Source organism: Peromyscus eremicus, chromosome 5 (assembly GCF_949786415.1).
Source record: "Peromyscus eremicus chromosome 5, PerEre_H2_v1, whole genome shotgun sequence".
In the NCBI taxonomy this organism is placed as follows: Eukaryota; Metazoa; Chordata; class Mammalia; order Rodentia; family Cricetidae; genus Peromyscus; species Peromyscus eremicus.
Window position 1 is genome coordinate 126,417,563 of NC_081420.1, and position 13,293 is coordinate 126,430,855.

Here is a 13,293-nt window from a genome sequence, read left to right on the forward strand (position 1 = left end):
CAGTGTGAGGCATGGGTTCTATGTCATAGAGTGGGCCTTAAATTCAATCAGACGGGTTGGTTACTCCACAACATTTGTGCCACTATTACACCCATGTATCATGCAGGCAGGTCACCATTGTGGAATGAGGGGTGTAGCTGGGTTGGTATTCACTGTGGTGGTATTGGGTTCCCCAAAATATTGTGCACCCTAGTAAACTTAACTGGGGTCAGAGAACAGAACAGCCATTAGATATAGAGGCCAGAAAATGGTGGCACACACGCCTTTAATCCTAGCATTCCAGAGGCAGAAATCCATCTGGATCTCTGTGAGTTCTAAGCCACACGAAACAGCCAGGCATGGTGACTCACACCTTTAATCCTAGGAAGTGATGTCAGAAAGCAGAAAGGTAATTTAAGGCATGAGGACCAGGAACTTAGAGCTTGGTTAAGCTTTTAATCTTTTGAATAGTGGTACAGCTGAGACCCATTCAGATGAGAACTCAGAGGCTTCCAGTCTGAGGAAACAGGATCAGCTGAGGAATTGGCAAGGTGAGGTGGCTGTGGCTTGTTCTGCTTCTCTGATCTTTCAGCATTCACCCCAGTACCTGGCTTCAGGTTTGATTTTTATTAATAAGAACTTTTAAGATTCGTGCTACATCTCTGTGTGTTCAAGGATACAGCCAGCATGGAGACACATGCCTTTAATCTCAAAATCAACCATAGAGACCTAGATGTCTGTATAGACAGGCAGTGACGAGGAGGTCATGTGGTTGGGTTTACAACCAATAAGAAGGCAGAACAGAAAGTCAAAAAAAAAAAAAAAACAGACACACAGGAAGTAGGCCTCTTTCTGAGGGGAAGGACAGCAGTGGCAGGAAGGGTAAGAAGACGGTTTTAAGTCTCAGCTTTTAGCTACTGCTCTGACCTCTTGGGCTTTTAACTCTGAGGGGAAAAATATATATATATTCTGCAGGGAACCGTGACCACGCCTAACAGCAACCTTGAAATTTTCAAAAAGATGACAGGATCCCGCAATGACAAATCCACATGGACTATGGTAAAGCCATTAAGCTGATTAACACCACGGAAAGATCAACTTTGGACTACAAACTGTTCAGGACAATTTCAAGATGGCCAGCTGAAATGATCCAGATTCATAGACTACTCGAACAAGGACTTGAGACAAGTCCTGCACTTTCTCATTATGCAGATACTGGACAAATGATACAACTAATTCTCTCAGGACTTGACAATTAACCCAAAAATTTTCTTTTCAGGATTCCCTAAAGATGTCTTCACCCCCAGAAAGCAGGAAGTAATTTTAAGGAAACAACGCCCACATTCGCAAGAGGTGGGATGGGAGGTTTTTGGTTGTTTAATGAGTTATGGATATTGTCATTGTTTATGATGGTTGGTTACAAGGTGTTAATTGTTAATGGTCAGGAAAAAAAGCTGAATAAGGAGATTAGATTCAGAGTTTTTGCTTAAAAAGAAAAAAAAGAGAATATAGATATAAGGTATGTCATTGAATCTGAGAAAAAAAGATAAAGAAATAATAGGATAAATGGGTAGATCATGGAATCTACTCTAAAAAGAAAAGGGGGAAGATGTAAAAATGACAAAAGGTGGGTTATTGAATCTATTATGAAAATAAAAAAGAATATGGATATGATAAGATAAAAAGTTCAATTTTTGAATCTACTTCTAAAAAGGAACTACTTGTTTTAAATAGAATAAGTAATGAAATTTTTTGTCTGAGTTTATCAAATGTTACTAGACTGGACATTGTTTATATATATAATGGAATTTTTTGTCTGAATCTGTCAAATGTTAATGGACTAGACATCGTTAATGTAATTCTTGACTGTATATATTGTATATATTTATTGGATATAGTTTTTCTTGTATTAGTTATAAGCTTTTTTAATTTTAGACAAAAAAGAGGAAATGTGGTGGTATTGTGTTCCCCAAAATATTGTGCACCCTAGTAAACTTATCTGGGGTCAAAGAACAGAACAGCCATTAGATATAGAGGCCAGAAAATGGTGGCACACACGCCTTTAATCCTAGCATTCCAGAGGCAGAAATCCATCTGGATCTCTGTGAGTTCTAAGCCACACTGGAAACAGCCAGGCATGGTGACTCACACCTTTAATCCTAGGAAGTGATGTCAGAAAGCAGAAAGATATTTAAGGCATGAGGACCAGGAACTAGAACCTGGTTAAGCTTTTAGTCTTTTGAATAGTGGTACAGCTGAGACCCATTCAGATGAGAACTCAGAGGCTTCCAGTCTGAGGAAACAGGATCAGCTAAGTAATTGGCAAGGTGAGGAAGCTGTAGCTTGTTCTGCTTCTCTGATCTTCCAGCGTTCACCCCAATACCTGGCTCCAGGTGTGTTCTTATGAATAAGACCATTTAAGATTCCTGCTACAATTCACCTTTCTCCTGTGGTAGTGCACAGAGTATTTTCCAGTAGCATGAACATTAGTCAGAAGTTTGACTTCTACATAATGAGATATGAGTTGTCTTCAGAAATAAGGCCTTACCATCAGTTTGTGGAGAGCAACCAATAGCATTGGCAATAGCCCAAGTTGTTTAGGGGTTTCAATGGGGCACCTTTGGCCAATAACTCAATTAGATGTAGCTCATTCTTGGTACTAGAGGTTTCACTTGGTGGGAAAAGATGTCTAGTTGGGGCATTGTCTTTCCCATTATTTGGTGACTCCATTTAGATTTTTTATATATATGTATATATTTTAAGAAGCTTTTACTGTGGTAGGTTTCCATATGACCCCTCAAAAGGCCCTTAGTGTTAGTTGTTCCTTCTTTTACTCCCTCCCTAGCCTCTCTTCACTCTTTCCCTCCCCATTTAATCCTCCCATTCTAATCTCCCCCGTCTCTCCATAACTATATATTTCCCCTTTGTTGGGAAATACTCTCCTCCCTCCTAGTCCCTTACTCTATATCTAAGCTCTGTGATTATAAGGATTGTAGCATGCTTATGAAAGGCTTAAGCACTAACATCTACATATAAAAGAAAACATATTTGCCTTTTTCAGTCTGGCTACCTCACTCAGGGTGATTTTTTTTTTTTTTTGCCCTTAGTCCATCCATTTACCTGTGAATTTCACAATTTTGGTTATTTGGTTTTAATAGCTGAATAATATTCCACTGTGCAAATGTATCATGTTTTTATCATCTGTTGATGGACATGTAGGCTGTTTCTAATTTCTGGCTATTATGAACAGAGCAGCAATGAATATGGATGAACAAGTGTCTCTGTAACGGGAGGTAGAGTCCTTTGCATATATACCAAGAGTGGTATAGCTGAATCTTGATCTGGATCTATTCCCAGCTTCCTGAGAAACTGCCACACTGATTTCCATAGTGGGTGTACAAGTTTGCACTCCCACCAGCAATGAATGAGTGTTCCCCTTACCACACATCTTTACCAGCATGAGCTGTTATTTGTTTTATTGATCTTAGCCATACTGACTGGTGTAAGGTAAAATCTCAAAAGTAGTTTTGATTTGCATTTCCCTATAACTAAGGATGATGAACATTTCTTTCAGTGTTTCTCAGCCATTTGTTTTTCATCTTTTGAGGAACTTTCTGTTTAATATCCCTTTTTTAATTGGGTTATTTTTTCTTGATGCCCAATTTTTTTAGTTCTTTATATATTTTAGATATTAACTCCGGTGGTTTGAAAGAAAATGGCCCCCAAAGGGAATGGCACTATTAGGGGGTATGGCCTTGTTGGAGGAAGTATGTTACTGTGGGAGTGGGCTTTGAGGTCTCCTATGCTCAAGCTTTGCCCAGTGAGACAAAAGGTTACTTACTGTTGCCTTCAGCTTCTTCTCCAGTACCCTGTCTGCCTACACACTGCCATGCTCCCTGCAATGATAATGAACTAAACCTCTGAACTGTAAGCAGCCACCGCAATTAAATGTTTTCCTTTATAAGAGTTGTGCTCATGGTGTCTCTTCCCTGCAATAGAAACCCTAACTAAAAAAGTTAATGTATTATTTAGGACTTCTATTGCAGGGAAGATACACCATGAGCACAACTCTTATAAAGGAAAACATTTAATTGGGGTGGCTGCTTACAGTTTCAGAAGTTCAGTCCATTATCATCATGACAGAGAGCATGGTCTGCAGGTGGACATGGTGCTGGAGAAGTAGCTGAGAGTCCTACATCTTGCAGGCAACAGGAAGTGAACTGTAACACTGATCGAAAGTTAAGCAAAAGAGACCTCAAAGCCTGCCTCCACAGCGACACACTTCCTCCAACAAGGCCATCCCTACTCCAACAAAGTCACACCTTCCAATAGTGCTTCTCTCTTTGGAGGCCATTTTCTTTCAAACCACCACATTCCACTCCCTAGCCCCCAAAGGCTTATAGCCATATCCTAATGCAAAAAATGCATTTATTCCAACTTCAAAAGTCCTCATAGTCTATAACAGTCTCAAACTTGTTTCGAAGTCCAAAGTATAAGAATTCTATATACGTGCAGCAGCTCAGCTGCTCGGGAGTCTCATCTGGCACCTTATTACTTCATCAGCAGGCAACTGCGTCCCAGCCTAAAAGCGACGTACACTCCCATGAGTTCTCTCTGTACTCTCCCTCCACGTGGTCTCTCTGTCTCTGTCTCTGTTTTTCTCTCCTTCTAATAAAGCTCTAAAAGGTACCATGGCTCTTGATTCCTCCACTCTCTTCTCCATATACCCGAGGTATCCAGTGCCAACCAAACCTTGGCCAATGCAGTAGCCACAGTCAGCCACGAGCACCACTCCATACCCTTCACAAAGTCTCTTCTGAGACTCATGGCAGTCTCTTAACTGTAATCCCCTGTAAAATTAAAATCAAAAGGCAGATCCCATACATCCAACATATAATGGCACAGGATATACACTACCATTCCAAAACATAGAGAAGGGAGCATAGTGAGGAAATACTGGACCAAAGCAAGACTGAAAAGCAGCTGGGCAAAGTCCAAACACTGCATCTTCATGTCTGATGTCAAAATGCTTTTCAGATCTCCAACTCCTTTTAGCTCTGTTCACTGCAACACACTTCTCTCTCTTGGGCTGGTTCCACTCCCTGGTAGGAGCTTCCCTTGGCAGGTATCCCATGACTCTGGCATCTCCAATATCTTAGGTTCACTAAGGCAATTCAGGCTTCAACTTCATAGCTTCATGCAATGGCCTCTCTAGGTCTCTATTCAGGGACACCCTTGACACATGCCTGCTCAATGCCTTTCCTTAGTCTCAGGAGCAAATTCTATAGCCCGTTTCTTCTGTCCTTAACTCCAGAACCACGTGGCTGAAGCTGCCAAGTTCTGCTACTTGCTGGAGCTGGCCCATGTTAGGCCTAGATGGCAGGAATCCCCAAAAGACCACCATGGAGACAGAATCCTGTATGTAAAAGCGAAGAGCCTTTCTTTATTCAAGCAAGTTCAAGCTTGGACCCTCTATATGTCAGGCCCAGTAGTATGATCAGAGAGTGCTAAGCCGGGGCAGGTTGGGGTTTTTATCACAGTAGAGATTTCCAGGGTTCAGGACCCTAATTGGCTAGGGGCATCTTGGTAAAAGGGAAATGGGTGTGTGCTTGAGCTAAAGGACACCTGGTGATATCTTATAATGGTTGGAATGGAATGCTGGAATGTCAGGTATTTCCCTTTAGATGCTGGCCCTCCCTCAGTGGGATCAGCTTATGACTTTTCCTGGGGACCAGGTGGTACCTGCCTGTAAGCCTGTCATGACAGCTATGTGGTCAAGTTGTTTTGGGCTCCCCACAGTATTATTTATTATCAATGTTGTTTATTAAGCAATGCTGTTTACCATATGAGAGAAGCCACAAGGGATAACAAAGCCCACTATAAGAGTTAATTAAGGGAAGGGAATAGAAGGGGTGTGCATAGGCCTATGGAATGATCATGTAGGAGGAGAGGGGAGGAATAGATGGAACCTGCTTTCATAGGTTTCCCCCCCCCACATGCACATATGGGCTTATGTAGCTATACCACACATGCTCATAGATTGAGTGACCATGCTGCCCACAGATTACATGATCACGCAGCTCACGGATTACGTAAGACGTAAGGTCCTAGGATGACTTAGCATCTTGCCTGGCTACTGGACAGCACACAGGTGGTCATGTAGCTGGGGGAGTGGCTAGGAATTCTAACACAGAGACCCCTTGTTCAATTACATCTTCACCAGCTTTCTTTCCTTTACTGCCTAAGCATGGCTGTCCTGAAACTAGACCTCTAGACCAGGTATCCACTAGCCTCTGCTTTTCCAGTGCTAGGATTAAAGGTGTGCCTCACCACACCTGGCTCTAAGCTTTTCTTTTCTTTCTTTCCTTTTTTTTTTTTTTTAAGAGAAGGAAGGGTTTATTTCACTTACATTTCCAGGTGACAGTCCATCATTGAGGGAAGTCAGGACAAGAACTTGAAGAGGGCAGGAACATGGAGGCAGGAGCTGATGCAGAGGCTAGGGAGCTTTTCTTTAATTCCTTTTTACAAATTGGAAACTTAGCTGGGTGGAATCTTGCCCTGAGGTCACCACTCCCTTTATTCTATTTCTTAATCCGTTTATCTTCTTGAACACAGGACAAGGCTCCATTTTACTTCCTGGTGCTCTTTTTCTCCTCAAAATTTACATTTGTAATTTACCCTGCTCAGCTTGCTCCTTTTCATTATGAATCTTCACTAGAGTTAATGCTAACAACCACACAACAGAATCTATACTATGCTGGGCTGAAGGTGAGAATAGAGAGATCATAATGGAGAATAGGAAGGACAGTGTGACTCACCCACCTGTGTCCCTGTCAGATGTGGCCACTGGGAGTTCCAGGTAGAAAGTGTTTTAGGTGTTGTGGGCTGACATAAAGGATGGGAATGGATTAGACGGGAGGGCTGAGAGGGTCCATAGGAAGGAAGGAAGCTGGGTCCACACCAAGGTTTGGTGAAGTCCCCAGGGAATGGAGGTAGAGTGGGAGGAGAGGTACCTACAAGCAGGGTGATACAGGGCTGATGACGACTCTGGAGAGATTGTGTAGGCTTTGTAGATGTTAAGAAGCTGCTAGGAGCATCATGTCATGGATGATTTTAAGTAAAATTAAAAATGGTTGATTATGTACTACCTATAGCTCTGGGATATGACTAGACTAGCCAATGAGTTTCAGGGATCTTCCTGTTTCAGCCACCTTCACCCCCAACCCTGTAGTTACAGAGGTAGCACCACCATTCTTCAATTCTTGGGTGGGTGCTGGGGATCTCAACTCAGGTTCTCAAGCTTTCCCTGCAGGCACTTTACTAAGTGTAGGCAGAAGTTTCCTGTCCAGACCTCCTGCTCCCAAATAACTGGCAGCTGCTTCCCAAATAACTGACTCAGAGACCTAATATAAATTATAAATGCTTGGCCAATAGCTCAAGCTTGTTACTAACTAGCTCTTACAACTTAACCTATTTCTATTCATTGACATGCTGCCCTGAGGCTTGTGGGTTTTGCCTCTATCTTATTTTGTGTGTCCAACTTGTTCTCTGACTGGCTGGTGACTCCTCTGACTCTGCCCTTCCTTATCTCATCATTCTTAGTTTGGCTTTCCCAACTGACTCTATCCTGTTCAGCTATTGGCCAGTCAACTTGTTTATTAAACCAATCATAGTGACATATATTCACACAGTGTACAGAAGAATTATTCCACAGCAACTAAACCATCTTCCCAGCTCCATTTATTGTTAATGAAAATAGTAGGCACTCTGTTTAGTTTGTAGAGAATGTGTGAACTTTTTCAAAGACTAATTTCAAAAGGTATTATATGCAAAAGCATACTGCCAAACCCAGTGCCTATCAAGGATTGTGTCCAAGACATACTAGCAAAACTGAGAAAATATCTTCTCAACAACCACAACAACAAATTTTGAATTTCAACTCAAATTGTAGTCTGTGGTAGAGCACTATCTTAGTCAGGGTTACTATTGCTGTGATGAAACACTATGACCAAAAGCAAGGAGAAAAGGGTTTATTTGGCTTACACTTCCATATCACACAGTTCATCATTGAAGACAGTCAGGGCAGGGACTCAAACCAGGGCAGGAGTTGATGCAGAGGCCATGGAAGAGTTCTGCTTACTGTCTTGCTCCTCATGGATTGCTCAGCCTGCTTTCTTATAGAACCCAGGACCACCAGCCCTGGGGTGGCCCAGTTCATGGTGGATAGGGCCCTTCCACATCAATCACTAATTAAAATGCCCGACAAGGTTGCCTACAGCGCAATCTTATGGAAGCAGTTTCTCAATTGAGGTCCCCTCCTCACAGATGACTTTAGCTTATGTCATGTTGACATAAAACTAGCCATAACAATTGACCCCTTGTCAACTTGACACACCAATACATTATTTAACAATAACCTTTCCTTTTTGTTGTTTATCCCCAAGATCTCACATTAATACATATCATAATATAAACATGTTACAAACTTAAAAGTATCAATCTTTACAAATTCAAGCACTTTAAAACTCCAGTTTATAAAGTATACAAAATCTCTTTTAAAATCAAAAGTAAAATCCAAAATTTTTTTTAAAAGTTCACAGTTACTCAACTATGGGCAATTATTATAGGGATCTCTACAAATGCCACAGCTAGCAGAGTAACAATCCTCATGAGGCGAAAAGGAAATCTGGTTCAACAGGACATAGTTAGCCAGTGTTGGTTCAAACTTCTAGAGTCTGACCCAGGGCAGTTTATTTTAGACATATTTAAGTATAGTAAAATTTGGAAAAATGTTTCTTGGTATAACACAATCCTATGTGCACAAGGAGGCATAATTATACTGAAACTCTCCTCAAAGTGCAAGACTTCTTCCATGAAGATGGATTCTATAGATAGGCTACATGTGTTATCCTAGGCGAGGATCTGGTGTGGTCTCGGTCATACAGATAGCACAAAGGTCCTCTAGAATGTTAGCCACCTCAGTCCTGGTTGTGGGAGCATGAAGGAGACCCTGGCCATACAGATAGCACAGAGGTTACTTAGACTATTAATTATCTCTGGTCCTGCTTGCGGGAGCCTGGGAGAGTCCCTGGCCCTACAGGTAATACAAGGGTCACCTAAGCTATTTGCTATCTCCATTCCCAGCCTTCTAGGCAGAAAACAGGTTATACATCTTTTCCCTTAAAAAGACAACCCTGTGTATTTAATATTCCTGGCTTTCCTAGTGCTATCCATGGAAGTAAGGACCTTCGTGTTCCCAACATCCCCTCCTTTCTAATTTTTTAAAGAAAAATAGTGGCTGTTATAGAGGCCAAGGTTGAATGCCTTGCCTGTATTGCTACTCTAATTAATATAGGCAAACATAAGAGAATTACACAGATCATTAATTTGACTATCAATAGTATGAGAAAAATCTAACACATTAAAGCAACGCATACCAGGAAATTGTAGACAATCAAGATTATGTTTAAGTAGCAAATAATCTATAGTAGCTCTAATTTGTAAAACTGTGGCCCTCAGTTCGCCATCTCTTGATTATAAAAAAATATTGCTAATATTTTTTTTTCCTTACGTTGTCAACATGTCTGGTACAACTAAAACAGTGCCCTGGTAATGGTAGGTAAAAGAAAGGGACTTGTAAAATTAGAAAGCAATGTAATTTCCAGCCTAAACTCAAGTTTATTAAACACCACTGCATAGCTATCAAGAATACTTAGGTATTATCAAAACAGCTAACTGTGCAAATCATTATCAAGACACAGTTTCATCGGGGCAGAGGGATTAGATCATCTGAGGTCCCAGGAATGCCTCAAAGTGTTGATGCTGACTATGATGATGATGTTTACTCTCTGGAGTAAAATGGCTAAATTGAGGCCAAATGTTGAAAAGACTTAATTTTTATGTTATTATTCAGTTATGAAATAATTTGAAACATGATTTCAGGATTTCTGGTACTCCTACTGACTAGTTTTCATGGTACTAGAAGGTACTCTGCTCTGTACCAGAGGAGAAAGGTGAACACCAACCCAGCTACAAACCCTTGGATCTAAAATGGTGAGCTGCTACATGATATGCTGGTGTGATAGTGGCACACACATTGTAGAAACCACTGTCTGACTGGATTTAAGTCCACTCCTTGAGATGCAGCCCATGTCTGACACTGCCCGGGTGGCCAAGAACCTGAGAGTAGACAAGCCATGGATCTAGGGGAAAACCAAATACTATTGTTCTGCTAAAGAAACATAGGAACAAAATGACTCCTAACTACATCCTGCTATACTCATAGACCAGTGTCTCACTCAACCATCATCAGAAAAGCTTCCTCTTGCAGTAGATGGGAACAAATACAGAGATCCACAACTGGACACTGTGGGGGGGGGGAGATTGGAACACTAAGTCCTATATGAGATGTCTCCATCAAACCCCTCCCCTCAGGGGTCAGGGAGCTATGAGGAAGAGGAGGAAGAAAGATCATGGGAGCCAGTGAGGATGGAGGACACCAAGGCCTTTTAGACGAAACAGGACTGACGCACATATGAACTCACAGAAACTGTGGCAACATGCACAGGGCCTGCACCGGTCCAAGCTGCATAGGGTCCGAGCACTTAGAAAGGAAGGAGACATGAGCACCCATCCCTAACCGAGAAGCTATCTCCAAATGACAACTGCTTACAAAGGAAAAATTAGTTTTCTCTAATGGTGTCTTACTGGGTATACGAACCACATTTGGGCAGGCCCATGCCCAGCAGTAGGTGGCCAACACAAAATGGACTCATTGGTATTTTTGGAGTTTTGTTTCTATTTTGCAATGCTTTGTCTGGGCCTTTCATTTTAAACCTTACTAGTCTTTTGCTTATATAATATGGTTTCTGAAGTTTGTTTTCATGGGTCCTCTCTCTCTCTCTCTTTCTCTCTCTCTCTCTCTCTCTCTCTCTCTCTCTCTCTCTCTCTCTCTCTCTCTCTCTCTCTCTCTGTGTGTGTGTGTGTGTGTGTGTGTGTGTGTGTGTGTGTGTTTCTTGTGTTCCTTCTTTGTTATTTGTTATTTCTATTCTGGTTTGTATGTTTATTTTATTTGCCTGTTTGTTTTTGAAAAGAGAAAGAATGTGTGGAGTGAGGTGGGTGGGGAGGTAGGGAGGATCTGGGAGAAGATGAATGAGGGAAACTATGATCAGAATATATTGTTTGAAAAAATCTATTTCAATTAAAAAAAAAACTTCCTGGTGACCTGCCATTCAACATAGAGAAAAATTGGATCATGTCTCCTTATTAGACTTTGTTTGGTTTGAGATTTTTGTTTGTTTATTGCCATTATTGTTTTTGAGACAGGGTCTCTCTACGTAGCCCTGGCTGTCCTGGAACCTCGCTCTGTAGACCAGGCTGACTTTGAACTCACAGAGATCCGCCTGCCTCTGTCTCCCAGTGCTGGGACTAAAGATGTGTGCCACCATGCCCACCTTCTTTACTACACTATAGAATCCTGTCTTTCCAGGGACAAATATCCTTTGGTTCACAACACGACTTATTCATGTCATTACTTTCTGATGGCACTCATATTTGTGAGCAACTGCTTTGAAGAATGAAATTCAGCAAGAGTAAAATTAAAACCAAAATACAGGATAAGCAGCCGCAGCTACAAGCACCGGTGAGTTCATCTTGCAAATTCGACATCAATATCCCACTAGTTTTGTTATTCTTTTTTCACTTTTATAGCAAAAAAATAAAAATTGATGAAGTTGTGTTACTTAGGTGTAGTCGTTTTAGTAATTGATCTCAAACTTGGGACCTGCTCAGCAATTAAAAAGACTCTCTAAAATTTAGAATCTAAATGGAGTACCATATAATTATGACTATTACATGAGGAAACGTTTGCTTATCTGTGGAGGCAGATATCATAAAATTATACACGAACTTTTTCTCACCAGCTTTTACTGGTGTTTCTGTGTTTAATATGTGGTCCAAAATAATCCTTTACTCAACATGGCCCATGAGAAGCCAAAAAGTGGAGTACCACTACCTAGATCTAGATGTCACTTATGCTGTTTCCTTTGCTGCTATGACTGTGGGCCAAGGTTTCCCATAGGTCACCTTCTTAACACCTTTGCTTCAAGACATCAATGACCACATAAGGCCAAGAGAAAATAACTATACCCCACTCCACCTTTTCTTCCAGTTTTTACATTTTCCTGCTCTTCTGTAGGGTTTCCTGAACCTTGATATGCATGTATGATTATGTTTTTCTCTGACATTGGGATGCTGTGCCAAATCAATAATGAAGACCACCATAACAGCCACTTGCTCCTAGTGCTTTGACCAGGTAGACACCAACTGTAACAAGAACTTCTCAAGGCTGAAAGCAGCAACGGTACATGGGTATGAGCACAAATGTTTAGAGGGCAATCTAATAGGGACCATCATTTCCATCTAACCAAACAACAGAATCCTCACTGGGACCCAAGTCTTTCCAAGACACAGGATTTAGCCCTGTTTTACAAGAGGAAGAATGTGGTGCCTCCTGTGAAGGGGGCTTTAATCCTATTGAAAAACTTGGTTGTACCTTCAAGAGTTGTATCACTACAAGGTCACTGGGCACATCTTACCTGGCATGGTGCTAGCCTAACAGGTAGATTCCATAGCTAAGCAAGACTGTTGGTGACAATTCGGCAGCTTATAGAGCCCCTTCCAGCATTAGGAATTCCAGTCAGTTAGAGCTCAGGACCCCCTTGATTTCTCCACTTCCTGCAACTAAAATACGAGGGTGTTCAGTAACAGAGGCTTTTGAGAAAAAATATTTCTTAGGCAAAGACATAGGGAAAGAAATGCAGAAATAAAAGAGACGCAAGATTCTCTCTAGACCTGCCCAGCCCAATACAAAAGCCATTAAAACAGGCTTAGTAAATATTAAATGCAGCTAATCCAGTGACTAATTTTCTTTTTCTAAATGTATTTTTATTTCTTGTGCACTGATATTTTGCCAGGATTTACGTCTGTGTGAGGGTGTTGGATCCCCTGGAACTAGAGTTACAGATAGTTGTGAACTTCCATGTGGGTGCTGGGAACTGAACCCGGGTCCTCTGGAAGAACAGATGGTGCTCTTAGCCGCTGAGCCATCTCTCCAGCCCCTAAACTAATTTTCTAATTTTAATTAAGTGTAAAAATGGACACCTCACTTGATTATTATGAAAAGTTTTAAGTATGTTCCAAAGTATTTGACTATATGCATACATTCTCTACAGTATAGTTTATGAACTCCAGGTACAGAGTCTATCTAATAAAAGCATAGCATCTGAATTGGCATGTGTTTATAAGTCTAAATTA